We start from the raw sequence: 18876 nt of genomic DNA on the forward strand, positions 1-18876 counted from the left end.
ACACGTGTTTCTAGGTTTAGCCCGTCATCAGCAGAGAGCAGCCAAGTCTGTGGGGTTGCTTGAAATGCCGCCAAAAGTCTTCTCAGGTTTATGTACCACTCACTGGCGCACAGGTGCCTCTCCAGAGCTCGTCAGCTCGTTAGCTCAAGGGAGCAGTCATTGGACAAAAAGAAAAAAGGGAGCACACTGCCTCACACTCAAGCAAAAAGTTAGCCCCAATGCATCATGGTAAATGCAGTCACTTCGTTTTGTGCTGAAAAAATAATCAAAAGTCTTTCACCTAAGTAGGTGCAGCAAGTGCTGTGTATCTCTGGACACGTGTTTCTAGGTTTAGCCCGTCATCAGCAGAGAGCAGCCAAGTCTGTGGGGTTGCTTGAAATGCCGCCAAAAGTCTTCTCAGGTTTATGTACCACTCACTGGCGCACAGGTGCCTCTCCAGAGCTCGTCAGCTCGTTAGCTCAAGGGAGCAGTCATTGGACAAAAAGAAAAAAGGGAGCACACTGCCTCACACTCAAGCAAAAAGTTAGCCCCAATGCATCATGGTAAATGCAGTCACTTCGTTTTGTGCTGAAAAAATAATCAAAAGTCTTTCACCTAAGTAGGTGCAGCAAGTGCTGTGTATCTCTGGACACGTGTTTCTAGGTTTAGCCCGTCATCAGCAGAGAGCAGCCAAGTCTGTGGGGTTGCTTGAAATGCCGCCAAAAGTCTTCTCAGGTTTATGTACCACTCACTGGTGCACAGGTGCCTCTCCAGAGCTCGTCAGCTCGTTAGCTCAAGGGAGCAGTCATTGGACAAAAAGAAAAAAGGGAGCACACTGCCTCACACTCAAGCAAAAAGTTAGCCCCAATGCATCATGGTAAATGCAGTCACTTCGTTTTGTGCTGAAAAAATAATCAAAAGTCTTTCACCTAAGTAGGTGCAGCAAGTGCTGTGTATCTCTGGACACGTGTTTCTAGGTTTAGCCCGTCATCAGCAGAGAGCAGCCAAGTCTGTGGGGTTGCTTGAAATGCCGCCAAAAGTCTTCTCAGGTTTATGTACCACTCACTGGCGCACAGGTGTCTCTCCAGAGCTCGTCAGCTCGTTAGCTCAAGGGAGCAGTCATTGGACAAAAAGAAAAAAGGGAGCACACTGCCTCACACTCAAGCAAAAAGTTAGCCCCAATGCATCATGGTAAATGCAGTCACTTCGTTTTGTGCTGAAAAAATAATCAAAAGTCTTTCACCTAAGTAGGTGCAGCAAGTGCTGTGTATCTCTGGACACGTGTTTCTAGGTTTAGCCCGTCATCAGCAGAGAGCAGCCAAGTCTGTGGGGTTGCTTGAAATGCCGCCAAAAGTCTTCTCAGGTTTACGTACCACTCACTGGCGCACAGGTGCCTCTCCAGAGCTCGTCAGCTCGTTAGCTCAAGGGAGCAGTCATTGGACAAAAAGAAAAAAGGGAGCACACTGCCTCACACTCAAGCAAAAAGTTAGCCCCAATGCATCATGGTAAATGCAGTCACTTCGTTTTGTGCTGAAAAAATAATCAAAAGTCTTTCACCTAAGTAGGTGCAGCAAGTGCTGTGTATCTCTGGACACGTGTTTCTAGGTTTAGCCCGTCATCAGCAGAGAGCAGCCAAGTCTGTGGGGTTGCTTGAAATGCCGCCAAAAGTCTTCTCAGGTTTATGTACCACTCACTGGCGCACAGGTGCCTCTCCAGAGCTCGTCAGCTCGTTAGCTCAAGGGAGCAGTCATTGGACAAAAAGAAAAAAGGGAGCACACTGCCTCACACTCAAGCAAAAAGTTAGCCCCAATGCATCATGGTAAATGCAGTCACTTCGTTTTGTGCTGAAAAAATAATCAAAAGTCTTTCACCTAAGTAGGTGCAGCAAGTGCTATGTATCTCTGGACACGTGTTTCTAGGTTTAGCCCGTCATCAGCAGAGAGCAGCCAAGTCTGTGGGGTTGCTTGAAATGCCGCCAAAAGTCTTCTCAGGTTTATGTACCACTCACTGGCGCACAGGTGCCTCTCCAGAGCTCGTCAGCTCGTTAGCTCAAGGGAGCAGTCATTGGACAAAAAGAAAAAAGGGAGCACGCTGCCTCACACTCAAGCAAAAAGTTAGCCCCAATGCATCATGGTAAATGCAGTCACTTCGTTTTGTGCTGAAAAAATAATCAAAAGTCTTTCACCTAAGTAGGTGCAGCAAGTGCTGTGTATCTCTGGACACGTGTTTCTAGGTTTAGCCCGTCATCAACAGAGAGCAGCCAAGTCTGTGGGGTTGCTTGAAATGCCGCCAAAAGTCTTCTCAGGTTTATGTACCACTCACTGGCGCACAGGTGCCTCTCCAGAGCTCGTCAGCTCGTTAGCTCAAGGGAGCAGTAATTGGACAAAAAGAAAAAAGGAAGCACACTGCCTCACACTCAAGCAAAAAGTTAGCCCCAATGCATCATGGTAAATGCAGTCACTTTGTTTTGTGCTGAAAAAATAATCAAAAGTCTTTCACCTAAGTAGGTGCAGCAAGTGCTGTGTATCTCTGGACACGTGTTTCTAGGTTTAGCCCGTCATCAGCAGAGAGCAGCCAAGTCTGTGGGGTTGCTTGAAATGCCACCAAAAGTCTTCTCAGGTTTATGTACCACTCACTGGCGCACAGGTGCCTCTCCAGAGCTCGTCAGCTCGTTAGCTCAAGGGAGCAGTCATTGGACAAAAAGAAAAAAGGGAGCACACTGCCTCACACTCAAGCAAAAAGTTAGCCCCAATGCATCATGGTAAATGCAGTCACTTCGTTTTGTGCTGAAAAAATAATCAAAAGTCTTTCACCTAAGTAGGTGCAGCAAGTGCTGTGTATCTCTGGACACGTGTTTCTAGGTTTAGCCCGTCATCAGCAGAGAGCAGCCAAGTCTGTGGGGTTGCTTGAAATGCCACCAAAAGTCTTCTCAGGTTTATGTACCACTCACTGGCGCACAGGTGCCTCTCCAGAGCTCGTCAGCTCGTTAGCTCAAGGGAGCAGTCATTGGACAAAAAGAAAAAAGGGAGCACGCTGCCTCACACTCAAGCAAAAAGTTAGCCCCAATGCATCATGGTAAATGCAGTCACTTCGTTTTGTGCTGAAAAAATAATCAAAAGTCTTTCACCTAAGTAGGTGCAGCAAGTGCTATGTATCTCTGGACACGTGTTTCTAGGTTTAGCCCGTCATCAGCAGAGAGCAGCCAAGTCTGTGGGGTTGCTTGAAATGCCGCCAAAAGTCTTCTCAGGTTTATGTACCACTCACTGGCGCACAGGTGCCTCTCCAGAGCTCGTCAGCTCGTTAGCTCAAGGGAGCAGTCATTGGACAAAAAGAAAAAAGGGAGCACGCTGCCTCACACTCAAGCAAAAAGTTAGCCCCAATGCATCATGGTAAATGCAGTCACTTCGTTTTGTGCTGAAAAAATAATCAAAAGTCTTTCACCTAAGTAGGTGCAGCAAGTGCTGTGTATCTCTGGACACGTGTTTCTAGGTTTAGCCCGTCATCAGCAGAGAGCAGCCAAGTCTGTGGGGTTGCTTGAAATGCCGCCAAAAGTCTTCTCAGGTTTATGTACCACTCACTGGCGCACAGGTGCCTCTCCAGAGCTCGTCAGCTCGTTAGCTCAAGGGAGCAGTCATTGGACAAAAAGAAAAAAGGGAGCACACTGCCTCACACTCAAGCAAAAAGTTAGCCCCAATGCATCATGGTAAATGCAGTCACTTCGTTTTGTGCTGAAAAAATAATCAAAAGTCTTTCACCTAAGTAGGTGCAGCAAGTGCTGTGTATCTCTGGACACGTGTTTCTAGGTTTAGCCCGTCATCAGCAGAGAGCAGCCAAGTCTGTGGGGTTGCTTGAAATGCCGCCAAAAGTCTTCTCAGGTTTATGTACCACTCACTGGCGCACAGGTGCCTCTCCAGAGCTCGTCAGCTCGTTAGCTCAAGGGAGCAGTCATTGGACAAAAAGAAAAAAGGGAGCACACTGCCTCACACTCAAGCAAAAAGTTAGCCCCAATGCATCATGGTAAATGCAGTCACTTCGTTTTGTGCTGAAAAAATAATCAAAAGTCTTTCACCTAAGTAGGTGCAGCAAGTGCTGTGTATCTCTGGACACGTGTTTCTAGGTTTAGCCCGTCATCAGCAGAGAGCAGCCAAGTCTGTGGGGTTGCTTGAAATGCCGCCAAAAGTCTTCTCAGGTTTATGTACCACTCACTGGCGCACAGGTGCCTCTCCAGAGCTCGTCAGCTCGTTAGCTCAAGGGAGCAGTCATTGGACAAAAAGAAAAAAGGGAGCACACTGCCTCACACTCAAGCAAAAAGTTAGCCCCAATGCATCATGGTAAATGCAGTCACTTCGTTTTGTGCTGAAAAAATAATCAAAAGTCTTTCACCTAAGTAGGTGCAGCAAGTGCTGTGTATCTCTGGACACGTGTTTCTAGGTTTAGCCCGTCATCAGCAGAGAGCAGCCAAGTCTGTGGGGTTGCTTGAAATGCCGCCAAAAGTCTTCTCAGGTTTATGTACCACTCACTGGCGCACAGGTGCCTCTCCAGAGCTCGTCAGCTCGTTAGCTCAAGGGAGCAGTCATTGGACAAAAAGAAAAAAGGGAGCACACTGCCTCACACTCAAGCAAAAAGTTAGCCCCAATGCATCATGGTAAATGCAGTCACTTCGTTTTGTGCTGAAAAAATAATCAAAAGTCTTTCACCTAAGTAGGTGCAGCAAGTGCTGTGTATCTCTGGACACGTGTTTCTAGGTTTAGCCCGTCATCAGCAGAGAGCAGCCAAGTCTGTGGGGTTGCTTGAAATGCCGCCAAAAGTCTTCTCAGGTTTATGTACCACTCACTGGCGCACAGGTGCGTCTCCAGAGCTCGTCAGCTCGTTAGCTCAAGGGAGCAGTCATTGGACAAAAAGAAAAAAGGGAGCACACTGCCTCACACTCAAGCAAAAAGTTAGCCCCAATGCATCATGGTAAATGCAGTCACTTCGTTTTGTGCTGAAAAAATAATCAAAAGTCTTTCACCTAAGTAGGTGCAGCAAGTGCTGTGTATCTCTGGACACGTGTTTCTAGGTTTAGCCCGTCATCAGCAGAGAGCAGCCAAGTCTGTGGGGTTGCTTGAAATGCCGCCAAAAGTCTTCTCAGGTTTATGTACCACTCACTGGCGCACAGGTGCGTCTCCAGAGCTCGTCAGCTCGTTAGCTCAAGGGAGCAGTCATTGGACAAAAAGAAAAAAGGGAGCACACTGCCTCACACTCAAGCAAAAAGTTAGCCCCAATGCATCATGGTAAATGCAGTCACTTCGTTTTGTGCTGAAAAAATAATCAAAAGTCTTTCACCTAAGTAGGTGCAGCAAGTGCTGTGTATCTCTGGACACGTGTTTCTAGGTTTAGCCCGTCATCAGCAGAGAGCAGCCAAGTCTGTGGGGTTGCTTGAAATGCCGCCAAAAGTCTTCTCAGGTTTATGTACCACTCACTGGTGCACAGGTGCCTCTCCAGAGCTCGTCAGCTCGTTAGCTCAAGGGAGCAGTCATTGGACAAAAAGAAAAAAGGGAGCACACTGCCTCACACTCAAGCAAAAAGTTAGCCCCAATGCATCATGGTAAATGCAGTCACTTCGTTTTGTGCTGAAAAAATAATCAAAAGTCTTTCACCTAAGTAGGTGCAGCAAGTGCTGTGTATCTCTGGACACGTGTTTCTAGGTTTAGCCCGTCATCAGCAGAGAGCAGCCAAGTCTGTGGGGTTGCTTGAAATGCCGCCAAAAGTCTTCTCAGGTTTATGTACCACTCACTGGCGCACAGGTGCCTCTCCAGAGCTCGTCAGCTCGTTAGCTCAAGGGAGCAGTCATTGGACAAAAAGAAAAAAGGGAGCACACTGCCTCACACTCAAGCAAAAAGTTAGCCCCAATGCATCATGGTAAATGCAGTCACTTCGTTTTGTGCTGAAAAAATAATCAAAAGTCTTTCACCTAAGTAGGTGCAGCAAGTGCTGTGTATCTCTGGACACGTGTTTCTAGGTTTAGCCTGTCATCAGCAGAGAGCAGCCAAGTCTGTGGGGTTGCTTGAAATGCCGCCAAAAGTCTTCTCAGGTTTATGTACCACTCACTGGCGCACAGGTGCCTCTCCAGAGCTCGTCAGCTCGTTAGCTCAAGGGAGCAGTCATTGGACAAAAAGAAAAAAGGGAGCACGCTGCCTCACACTCAAGCAAAAAGTTAGCCCCAATGCATCATGGTAAATGCAGTCACTTCGTTTTGTGCTGAAAAAATAATCAAAAGTCTTTCACCTAAGTAGGTGCAGCAAGTGCTGTGTATCTCTGGACACGTGTTTCTAGGTTTAGCCCGTCATCAACAGAGAGCAGCCAAGTCTGTGGGGTTGCTTGAAATGCCGCCAAAAGTCTTCTCAGGTTTATGTACCACTCACTGGCGCACAGGTGCCTCTCCAGAGCTCGTCAGCTCGTTAGCTCAAGGGAGCAGTAATTGGACAAAAAGAAAAAAGGGAGCACACTGCCTCACACTCAAGCAAAAAGTTAGCCCCAATGCATCATGGTAAATGCAGTCACTTCGTTTTGTGCTGAAAAAATAATCAAAAGTCTTTCACCTAAGTAGGTGCAGCAAGTGCTGTGTATCTCTGGACACGTGTTTCTAGGTTTAGCCCGTCATCAGCAGAGAGCAGCCAAGTCTGTGGGGTTGCTTGAAATGCCACCAAAAGTCTTCTCAGGTTTATGTACCACTCACTGGCGCACAGGTGCCTCTCCAGAGCTCGTCAGCTCGTTAGCTCAAGGGAGCAGTCATTGGACAAAAAGAAAAAAGGGAGCACACTGCCTCACACTCAAGCAAAAAGTTAGCCCCAATGCATCATGGTAAATGCAGTCACTTCGTTTTGTGCTGAAAAAATAATCAAAAGTCTTTAACCTAAGTAGGTGCAGCAAGTGCTGTGTATCTCTGGACACGTGTTTCTAGGTTTAGCCCGTCATCAGCAGAGAGCAGCCAAGTCTGTGGGGTTGCTTGAAATGCCACCAAAAGTCTTCTCAGGTTTATGTACCACTCACTGGCGCACAGGTGCCTCTCCAGAGCTCGTCAGCTCGTTAGCTCAAGGGAGCAGTCATTGGACAAAAAGAAAAAAGGGAGCACACTGCCTCACACTCAAGCAAAAAGTTAGCCCCAATGCATCATGGTAAATGCAGTCACTTCGTTTTGTGCTGAAAAAATAATCAAAAGTCTTTCACCTAAGTAGGTGCAATAAGTGCTGTGTATCTCTGGACACGTGTTTCTAGGTTTAGCCCGTCATCAGCAGAGAGCAGCCAAGTCTGTGGGGTTGCTTGAAATGCCGCCAAAAGTCTTCTCAGGTTTATGTACCACTCACTGGCGCACAGGTGCCTCTCCAGAGCTCGTCAGCTCGTTAGCTCAAGGGAGCAGTCATTGGACAAAAAGAAAAAAGGGAGCACGCTGCCTCACACTCAAGCAAAAAGTTAGCCCCAATGCATCATGGTAAATGCAGTCACTTCGTTTTGTGCTGAAAAAATAATCAAAAGTCTTTCACCTAAGTAGGTGCAGCAAGTGCTGTGTATCTCTGGACACGTGTTTCTAGGTTTAGCCCGTCATCAGCAGAGAGCAGCCAAGTCTGTGGGGTTGCTTGAAATGCCGCCAAAAGTCTTCTCAGGTTTATGTACCACTCACTGGCGCACAGGTGCCTCTCCAGAGCTCGTCAGCTCGTTAGCTCAAGGGAGCAGTCATTGGACAAAAAGAAAAAAGGCAGCACACTGCCTCACACTCAAGCAAAAAGTTAGCCCCAATGCATCATGGTAAATGCAGTCACTTCGTTTTGTGCTGAAAAAATAATCAAAAGTCTTTCACCTAAGTAGGTGCAGCAAGTGCTGTGTATCTCTGGACACGTGTTTCTAGGTTTAGCCCGTCATCAGCAGAGAGCAGCCAAGTCTGTGGGGTTGCTTGAAATGCCGCCAAAAGTCTTCTCAGGTTTATGTACCACTCACTGGCGCACAGGTGCCTCTCCAGAGCTCGTCAGCTCGTTAGCTCAAGGGAGCAGTCATTGGACAAAAAGAAAAAAGGGAGCACACTGCCTCACACTCAAGCAAAAAGTTAGCCCCAATGCATCATGGTAAATGCAGTCACTTCGTTTTGTGCTGAAAAAATAATCAAAAGTCTTTCACCTAAGTAGGTGCAGCAAGTGCTGTGTATCTCTGGACACGTGTTTCTAGGTTTAGCCCGTCATCAGCAGAGAGCAGCCAAGTCTGTGGGGTTGCTTGAAATGCCGCCAAAAGTCTTCTCAGGTTTATGTACCACTCACTGGCGCACAGGTGCCTCTCCAGAGCTCGTCAGCTCGTTAGCTCAAGGGAGCAGTCATTGGACAAAAAGAAAAAAGGGAGCACACTGCCTCACACTCAAGGAAAAAGTTAGCCCCAATGCATCATGGTAAATGCAGTCACTTCGTTTTGTGCTGAAAAAATAATCAAAAGTCTTTCACCTAAGTAGGTGCAGCAAGTGCTGTGTATCTCTGGACACGTGTTTCTAGGTTTAGCCCGTCATCAGCAGAGAGCAGCCAAGTCTGTGGGGTTGCTTGAAATGCCGCCAAAAGTCTTCTCAGGTTTATGTACCACTCACTGGCGCACAGGTGCCTCTCCAGAGCTCGTCAGCTCGTTAGCTCAAGGGAGCAGTCATTGGACAAAAAGAAAAAAGGGAGCACACTGCCTCACAATCAAGCAAAAAGTTAGCCCCAATGCATCATGGTAAATGCAGTCACTTCGTTTTGTGCTGAAAAAATAATCAAAAGTCTTTCACCTAAGTAGGTGCAGCAAGTGCTGTGTATCTCTGGACACGTGTTTCTAGGTTTAGCCCGTCATCAGCAGAGAGCAGCCAAGTCTGTGGGGTTGCTTGAAATGCCGCCAAAAGTCTTCTCAGGTTTATGTACCACTCACTGGCGCACAGGTGCCTCTCCAGAGCTCGTCAGCTCGTTAGCTCAAGGGAGCAGTCATTGGACAAAAAGAAAAAAGGGAGCACACTGCCTCACACTCAAGCAAAAAGTTAGCCCCAATGCATCATGGTAAATGCAGTCACTTCGTTTTGTGCTGAAAAAATAATCAAAAGTCTTTCACCTAAGTAGGTGCAGCAAGTGCTGTGTATCTCTGGACACGTGTTTCTAGGTTTAGCCCGTCATCAGCAGAGAGCAGCCAAGTCTGTGGGGTTGCTTGAAATGCCGCCAAAAGTCTTCTCAGGTTTATATACCACTCACTGGCGCACAGGTGCCTCTCCAGAGCTCATCAGCTCGTTAGCTCAAGGGAGCAGTCATTGGACAAAAAGAAAAAAGGGAGCACACTGCCTCACACTCAAGCAAAAAGTTAGCCCCAATGCATCATGGTAAATGCAGTCACTTCGTTTTGCGCTGAAAAAATAATCAAAAGTCTTTCACCTAAGTAGGTGCAGCAAGTGCTGTGTATCTCTGGACACGTGTTTCTAGGTTTAGCCCGTCATCAGCAGAGAGCAGCCAAGTCTGTGGGGTTGCTTGAAATGCCGCCAAAAGTCTTCTCAGGTTTATGTACCACTCACTGGCGCACAGGTGCCTCTCCAGATCTCGTCAGCTCGTTAGCTCAAGGGAGCAGTCATTGGACAAAAAGAAAAAAGGGAGCACACTGCCTCACACTCAAGCAAAAAGTTAGCCCCAATGCATCATGGTAAATGCAGTCACTTCGTTTTGTGCTGAAAAAATAATCAAAAGTCTTTCACCTAAGTAGGTGCAGCAAGTGCTGTGTATCTCTGGACACGTGTTTCTAGGTTTAGCCCGTCATCAGCAGAGAGCAGCCAAGTCTGTGGGGTTGCTTGAAATGCTGCCAAAAGTCTTCTCAGGTTTATGTACCACTCACTGGCGCACAGGTGCCTCTCCAGTTTTCGTCAGCTCGTTAGCTCAAGGGAGCAGTCATTGGACAAAAAGAAAAAAGGGAGCACACTGCCTCACACTCAAGCAAAAAGTTAGCCCCAATGCATCATGGTAAATGCAGTCACTTCGTTTTGTGCTGAAAAAATAATCAAAAGTCTTTCACCTAAGTAGGTGCAGCAAGTGCTGTGTATCTCTGGACACGTGTTTCTAGGTTTAGCCCGTCATCAGCAGAGAGCAGCCAAGTCTGTGGGGTTGCTTGAAATGCCGCCAAAAGTCTTCTCAGGTTTATGTACCACTCACTGGCGCACAGGTGCCTCTCCAGAGCTCGTCAGCTCGTTAGCTCAAGGGAGCAGTCATTGGACAAAAAGAAAAAAGGGAGCACACTGCCTCACACTCAAGCAAAAAGTTAGCCCCAATGCATCATGGTAAATGCAGTCACTTCGTTTTGTGCTGAAAAAATAATCAAAAGTCTTTCACCTAAGTAGGTGCAGCAAGTGCTGTGTATCTCTGGACACGTGTTTCTAGGTTTAGCCCGTCATCAGCAGAGAGCAGCCAAGTCTGTGGGGTTGCTTGAAATGCCGCCAAAAGTCTTCTCAGGTTTATATACCACTCACTGGCGCACAGGTGCCTCTCCAGAGCTCGTCAGCTCGTTAGCTCAAGGGAGCAGTCATTGGACAAAAAGAAAAAAGGGAGCACACTGCCTCACACTCAAGCAAAAAGTTAGCCCCAATGCATCATGGTAAATGCAGTCACTTCGTTTTGTGCTGAAAAAATAATCAAAAGTCTTTCACCTAAGTAGGTGCAGCAAGTGCTGTGTATCTCTGGACACGTGTTTCTAGGTTTAGCCCGTCATCAGCAGAGAGCAGCCAAGTCTGTGGGGTTGCTTGAAATGTCGCCAAAAGTCTTCTCAGGTTTATGTACCACTCACTGGCGCACAGGTGCCTCTCCAGAGCTCGTCAGCTCGTTAGCTCAAGGGAGCAGTCATTGGACAAAAAGAAAAAAGGGAGCACACTGCCTCACACTCAAGCAAAAAGTTAGCCCCAATGCATCATGGTAAATGCAGTCACTTCGTTTTGTGCTGAAAAAATAATCAAAAGTCTTTCACCTAAGTAGGTGCAGCAAGTGCTGTGTATCTCTGGACACGTGTTTCTAGGTTTAGCCCGTCATCAGCAGAGAGCAGCCAAGTCTGTGGGGTTGCTTGAAATGCCGCCAAAAGTCTTCTCAGGTTTATGTACCACTCACTGGCGCACAGGTGCCTCTCCAGAGCTCGTCAGCTCGTTAGCTCAAGGGAGCAGTCATTGGACAAAAAGAAAAAAGGGAGCACACTGCCTCACACTCAAGCAAAAAGTTAGCCCCAATGCATCATGGTAAATGCAGTCACTTCATTTTGTGCTGAAAAAATAATCAAAAGTCTTTCACCTAAGTAGGTGCAGCAAGTGCTGTGTATCTCTGGACACGTGTTTCTAGGTTTAGCCCGTCATCAGCAGAGAGCAGCCAAGTCTGTGGGGTTGCTTGAAATGCCGCCAAAAGTCTTCTCAGGTTTATGTACCACTCACTGGCGCACAGGTGCCTCTCCAGAGCTCGTCAGCTCGTTAGCTCAAGGGAGCAGTCATTGGACAAAAAGAAAAAAGGGAGCACACTGCCTCACACTCAAGCAAAAAGTTAGCCCCAATGCATCATGGTAAATGCAGTCACTTCGTTTTGTGCTGAAAAAATAATCAAAAGTCTTTCACCTAAGTAGGTGCAGCAAGTGCTGTGTATCTCTGGACACGTGTTTCTAGGTTTAGCCCGTCATCAGCAGAGAGCAGCCAAGTCTGTGGGGTTGCTTGAAATGCCGCCAAAAGTCTTCTCAGGTTTATGTACCACTCACTGGCGCACAGGTGCCTCTCCAGAGCTCGTCAGCTCGTTAGCTCAAGGGAGCAGTCATTGGACAAAAAGAAAAAAGGGAGCACACTGCCTCACACTCAAGCAAAAAGTTAGCCCCAATGCATCATGGTAAATGCAGTCACTTCGTTTTGTGCTGAAAAAATAATCAAAAGTCTTTCACCTAAGTAGGTGCAGCAAGTGCTGTGTATCTCTGGACACGTGTTTCTAGGTTTAGCCCGTCATCAGCAGAGAGCAGCCAAGTCTGTGGGGTTGCTTGAAATGCCGCCAAAAGTCTTCTCAGGTTTATGTACCACTCACTGGCGCACAGGTGCCTCTCCAGAGCTCGTCAGCTCGTTAGCTCAAGGGAGCAGTCATTGGACAAAAAGAAAAAAGGGAGCACACTGCCTCACACTCAAGCAAAAAGTTAGCCCCAATGCATCATGGTAAATGCAGTCACTTCGTTTTGTGCTGAAAAAATAATCAAAAGTCTTTCACCTAAGTAGGTGCAGCAAGTGCTGTGTATCTCTGGACACGTGTTTCTAGGTTTAGCCCGTCATCAGCAGAGAGCAGCCAAGTCTGTGGGGTTGCTTGAAATGCCGCCAAAAGTCTTCTCAGGTATATGTACCACTCACTGGCGCACAGGTGCCTCTCCAGAGCTCGTCAGCTCGTTAGCTCAAGGGAGCAGTCATTGGACAAAAAGAAAAAAGGGAGCACGCTGCCTCACACTCAAGCAAAAAGTTAGCCCCAATGCATCATGGTAAATGCAGTCACTTCGTTTTGTGCTGAAAAAATAATCAAAAGTCTTTCACCTAAGTAGGTGCAGCAAGTGCTGTGTATCTCTGGACACGTGTTTCTAGGTTTAGCCCGTCATCAGCAGAGAGCAGCCAAGTCTGTGGGGTTGCTTGAAATGCCGCCAAAAGTCTTCTCAGGTTTATGTACCACTCACTGGCGCACAGGTGCCTCTCCAGAGCTCGTCAGCTCGTTAGCTCAAGGGAGCAGTCATTGGACAAAAAGAAAAAAGGAAGCACACTGCCTCACACTCAAGCAAAAAGTTAGCCCCAATGCATCATGGTAAATGCAGTCACTTCGTTTTGTGCTGAAAAAATAATCAAAAGTCTTTCACCTAAGTAGGTGCAGCAAGTGCTGTGTATCTCTGGACACGTGTTTCTAGGTTTAGCCCGTCATCAGCAGAGAGCAGCCAAGTCTGTGGGGTTGCTTGAAATGCCACCAAAAGTCTTCTCAGGTTTATGTACCACTCACTGGCGCACAGGTGCCTCTCCAGAGCTCGTCAGCTCGTTAGCTCAAGGGAGCAGTCATTGGACAAAAAGAAAAAAGGGAGCACACTGCCTCACACTCAAGCAAAAAGTTAGCCCCAATGCATCATGGTAAATGCAGTCACTTCGTTTTGTGCTGAAAAAATAATCAAAAGTCTTTCACCTAAGTAGGTGCAGCAAGTGCTGTGTATCTCTGGACACGTGTTTCTAGGTTTAGCCCGTCATCAGCAGAGAGCAGCCAAGTCTGTGGGGTTGCTTGAAATGCCACCAAAAGTCTTCTCAGGTTTATGTACCACTCACTGGCGCACAGGTGCCTCTCCAGAGCTCGTCAGCTCGTTAGCTCAAGGGAGCAGTCATTGGACAAAAAGAAAAAAGGGAGCACACTGCCTCACACTCAAGCAAAAAGTTAGCCCCAATGCATCATGGTAAATGCAGTCACTTCGTTTTGTGCTGAAAAAATAATCAAAAGTCTTTCACCTAAGTAGGTGCAGCAAGTGCTGTGTATCTCTGGACACGTGTTTCTAGGTTTAGCCCGTCATCAGCAGAGAGCAGCCAAGTCTGTGGGGTTGCTTGAAATGCCGCCAAAAGTCTTCTCAGGTTTATGTACCACTCACTGGCGCACAGGTGCCTCTCTAGAGCTCGTCAGCTCGTTAGCTCAAGGGAGCAGTCATTGGACAAAAAGAAAAAAGGGAGCACACTGCCTCACACTCAAGCAAAAAGTTAGCCCCAATGCATCATGGTAAATGCAGTCACTTCGTTTTGTGCTGAAAAAATAATCAAAAGTCTTTCACCTAAGTAGGTGCAGCAAGTGCTGTGTATCTCTGGACACGTGTTTCTAGGTTTAGCCCGTCATCAGCAGAGAGCAGCCAAGTCTGTGGGGTTGCTTGAAATGCCGCCAAAAGTCTTCTCAGGTTTATGTACCACTCACTGGCGCACAGGTGCCTCTCCAGAGCTCGTTAGCTCAAGGGAGCAGTAATTGGACAAAAAGAAAAAAGGGAGCACACTGCCTCACATTCAAGCAAAAAGTTAGCCCCAATGCATCATGGTAAATGCAGTCACTTCGTTTTGTGCTGAAAAAATAATCAAAAGTCTTTCACCTAAGTAGGTGCAGCAAGTGCTGTGTATCTCTGGACACGTGTTTCTAGGTTTAGCCCGTCATCAGCAGAGAGCAGCCAAGTCTGTGGGGTTGCTTGAAATGCCGCCAAAAGTCTTCTCAGGTTTATGTACCACTCACTGGCGCACAGGTGCCTCTCCAGAGCTCGTTAGCTCAAGGGAGCAGTCATTGGACAAAAAGAAAAAAGGGAGCACACTGCCTCACACTCAAGCAAAAAGTTAGCCCCAATGCATCATGGTAAATGCAGTCACTTCGTTTTGTGCTGAAAAAATAATCAAAAGTCTTTCACCTAAGTAGGTGCAGCAAGTGCTGTGTATCTCTGGACACGTGTTTCTAGGTTTAGCCCGTCATCAGCAGAGAGCAGCCAAGTCTGTGGGGTTGCTTGAAATGCTGCCAAAAGTCTTCTCAGTTTTATGTACCACTCACTGGCGCACAGGTGCCTCTCCAGAGCTCGTCAGCTCGTTAGCTCAAGGGAGCAGTCATTGGACAAAAAGAAAAAAGGGAGCACGCTGCCTCACACTCAAGCAAAAAGTTAGCCCCAATGCATCATGGTAAATGCAGTCACTTCGTTTTGTGCTGAAAAAATAATCAAAAGTCTTTCACCTAAGTAGGTGCAGCAAGTGATGTGTATCTCTGGACACGTGTTTCTAGGTTTAGCCCGTCATCAGCAGAGAGCAGCCAAGTCTGTGGGGTTGCTTGAAATGCCGCCAAAAGTCTTCTCAGGTTTATGTACCACTCACTGGCGCACAGGTGCCTCTCCAGAGCTCGTCAGCTCGTTAGCTCAAGGGAGCAGTCATTGGACAAAAAGAAAAAAGGAAGCACACTGCCTCACACTCAAGCAAAAAGTTAGCCCCAATGCATCATGGTAAATGCAGTCACTTCGTTTTGTGCTGAAAAAATAATCAAAAGTCTTTCACCTAAGTAGGTGCAGCAAGTGATGTGTATCTCTGGACACGTGTTTCTAGGTTTAGCCCGTCATCAGCAGAGAGCAGCCAAGTCTGTGGGGTTGCTTGAAATGCCGCCAAAAGTCTTCTCAGGTTTATGTACCACTCACTGGCGCACAGGTGCCTCTCCAGAGCTCGTCAGCTCGTTAGCTCAAGGGAGCAGTCATTGGACAAAAAGAAAAAAGGGAGCACACTGCCTCACACTCAAGCAAAAAGTTAGCCCCAATGCATCATGGTAAATGCAGTCACTTCGTTTTGTGCTGAAAAAATAATCAAAAGTCTTTCACCTAAGTAGGTGCAGCAAGTGCTGTGTATCTCTGGACACGTGTTTCTAGGTTTAGCCCGTCATCAGCAGAGAGCAGCCAAGTCTGTGGGGTTGCTTGAAATGCCGCCAAAAGTCTTCTCAGGTTTATGTACCACTCACTGGCGCACAGGTGCCTCTCCAGAGCTCGTCAGCTCGTTAGCTCAAGGGAGCAGTCATTGGACAAAAAGAAAAAAGGGAGCACACTTCCTCACACTCAAGCAAAAAGTTAGCCCCAATGCATCATGGTAAATGCAGTCACTTCATTTTGTGTTGAAAAAATAATCAAAAGTCTTTCACCTAAGTAGGTGCAGCAAGTGCTGTGTATCTCTGGACACGTGTTTCTAGGTTTAGCCCGTCATCAGCAGAGAGCAGCCAAGTCTGTGGGGTTGCTTGAAATGCCGCCAAAAGTCTTCTCAGGTTTATGTACCACTCACTGGCGCACAGGTGCCTCTCCAGAGCTCGTCAGCTCGTTAGCTCAAGGGAGCAGTCATTGGACAAAAAGAAAAAAGGGAGCACACTGCCTCACACTCAAGCAAAAAGTTAGCCCCAATGCATCATGGTAAATGCAGTCACTTCGTTTTGTGCTGAAAAAATAATCAAAAGTCTTTCACCTAAGTAGGTGCAGCAAGTGCTGTGTATCTCTGGACACGTGTTTCTAGGTTTAGCCCGTCATCAGCAGAGAGCAGCCAAGTCTGTGGGGTTGCTTGAAATGCCGCCAAAAGTCTTCTCAGGTTTATGTACCACTCACTGGCGCACAGGTGCCTCTCCAGAGCTCGTCAGCTCGTTAGCTCAAGGGAGCAGTCATTGGACAAAAAGAAAAAAGGGAGCACACTGCCTCACACTCAAGCAAAAAGTTAGCCCCAATGCATCATGGTAAATGCAGTCACTTCGTTTTGTGCTGAAAAAATAATCAAAAGTCTTTCACCTAAGTAGGTGCAGCAAGTGCTGTGTATCTCTGGACACGTGTTTCTAGGTTTAGCCCGTCATCAGCAGAGAGCAGCCAAGTTTGTGGGGTTGCTTGAAATGCCGCCAAAAGTCTTCTCAGGTTTATGTACCACTCACTGGCGCACAGGTGCCTCTCCAGAGCTCGTCAGCTCGTTAGCTCAAGGGAGCAGTCATTGGACAAAAAGAAAAAAGGGAGCACACTGCCTCACACTCAAGCAAAAAGTTAGCCCCAATGCATCATGGTAAATGCAGTCACTTCGTTTTGTGCTGAAAAAATAATCAGAAGTCTTTCACCTAAGTAGGTGCAGCAAGTGCTGTGTATCTCTGGACACGTGTTTCTAGGTTTAGCCCGTCATCAGCAGAGAGCAGCCAAGTCTGTGGGGTTGCTTGAAATGCCGCCAAAAGTCTTCTCAGGTTTATGTACCACTCACTGGCGCACAGGTGCCTCTCCAGAGCTCGTCAGCTCGTTAGCTCAAGGGAGCAGTCATTGGACAAAAAGAAAAAAGGGAGCACACTGCCTCACACTCAAGCAAAAAGTTAGCCCCAATGCATCATGGTAAATGCAGTCACTTCGTTTTGTGCTGAAAAAATAATCAAAAGTCTTTCACCTAAGTAGGTGCAGCAAGTGCTGTGTATCTCTGGACACGTATTTCTAGGTTTAGCCCGTCATCAGCAGAGAGCAGCCAAGTCTGTGGGGTTGCTTGAAATGCCACCAAAAGTCTTCTCAGGTTTATGTACCACTCACTGGCGCACAGGTGCCTCTCCAGAGCTCGTCAGCTCGTTAGCTCAAGGGAGCAGTCATTGGACAAAAAGAAAAAAGGGAGCACACTGCCTCACACTCAAGCAAAAAGTTAGCCCCAATGCATCATGGTAAATGCAGTCACTTCGTTTTGTGCTGAAAAAATAATCAAAAGTCTTTCACCTAAGTAGGTGCAGCAAGTGCTGTGTATCTCTGGACACGTGTTTCTAGGTTTAGCCCGTCATCAGCAGAGAGCAGCCAAGTCTGTGGGGTTGCTTGAAATGCCGCCAAAAGTCTTCTCAGGTTTATGTACCACTCACTGGCGCACAGGTGCCTCTCCAGAGCTCGTCAGCTCGTTAGCTCAAGGGAGCAGTCATTGGACAAAAAGAAAAAAGGGAGCACACTGCCTCACACTCAAGCAAAAAGTTAGCCCCAATGCATCATGGTAAATGCAGTCACTTCGTTTTTTGCTGAAAAAATAATCAAAAGTCTTTCACCTAAGTAGGTGCAGCAAGTGCTGTGTATCTCTGGACACGTGTTTCTAGGTTTAGCCCGTCATCAGCAGAGAGCAGCCAAGTCTGTGGGGTTGCTTGAAATGCCGCCAAAAGTCTTCTCAGGTTTATGTACCACTCACTGGTGCACAGGTGCCTCTCCAGAGCTCGTCAGCTCGTTAGCTCAAGGGAGCAGTCATTGGACAAAAAGAAAAAAGGGAGCACGCTGCCTCACACTCAAGCAAAAAGTTAGCCCCAATGCATCATGGTAAATGCAGTCACTTCGTTTTGTGCTGAAAAAATAATCAAAAGTCTTTCACCTAAGTAGGTGCAGCAAGTGCTGTGTATCTCTGGACACGTGTTTCTAGGTTTAGCCCGTCATCAGCAGAGAGCAGCCAAGTCTGTGGGGTTGCTTGAAATGCCGCCAAAAGTCTTCTCAGGTTTATGTACCACTCACTGGCGCACAGGTGCCTCTCCAGAGCTCGTCAGCTCGTTAGCTCAAGGGAGCAGTCATTGGACAAAAAGAAAAAAGGAAGCACACTGCCTCACACTCAAGCAAAAAGTTAGCCCCAATGCATCATGGTAAATGCAGTCACTTCGTTTTGTGCTGAAAAAATAATCAAAAGTCTTTCACCTAAGTAGGTGCAGCAAGTGCTGTGTATCTCTGGACACGTGTTTCTAGGTTTAGCCCGTCATCAGCAGAGAGCAGCCAAGTCTGTGGGGTTGCTTGAAATGCCGCCAAAAGTCTTCTCAGGTTTATGTACCACTCACTGGCGCACAGGTGCCTCTCCAGAGCTCGTCAGCTCGTTAGCTCAAGGGAGCAGTCATTGGACAAAAAGAAAAAAGGGAGCACACTGCCTCACACTCAAGCAAAAAGTTAGCCCCAATGCATCATGGTAAATGCAGTCACTTCGTTTTGTGCTGAAAAAATAATCAAAAGTCTTTCACCTAAGTAGGTGCAGCAAGTGCTGTGTATCTCTGGACACGTGTTTCTAGGTTTAGCCCGTCATCAGCAGAGAGCAGCCAAGTCTGTGGGGTTGCTTGAAATGCCGCCAAAAGTCTTCTCAGGTTTATGTACCACTCACTGGCGCACAGGTGCCTCTCCAGAGCTCGTTAGCTCAAGGGAGCAGTCATTGGACAAAAAGAAAAAAGGGAGCACGCTGCCTCACACTCAAGCAAAAAGTTAGCCCCAATGCATCATGGTAAATGCAGTCACTTCGTTTTGTGCTGAAAAAATAATCAAAAGTCTTTTACCTAAGTAGGTGCAGCAAGTGCTGTGTATCTCTGGACACGTGTTTCTAGGTTTAGCCCGTCATCAGCAGAGAGCAGCCAAGTCTGTGGGGTTGCT

Source organism: Pleurodeles waltl, chromosome 8, assembly GCF_031143425.1.
Source record: "Pleurodeles waltl isolate 20211129_DDA chromosome 8, aPleWal1.hap1.20221129, whole genome shotgun sequence".
Lineage (NCBI taxonomy): Eukaryota > Metazoa > Chordata > Amphibia > Caudata > Salamandridae > Pleurodeles > Pleurodeles waltl.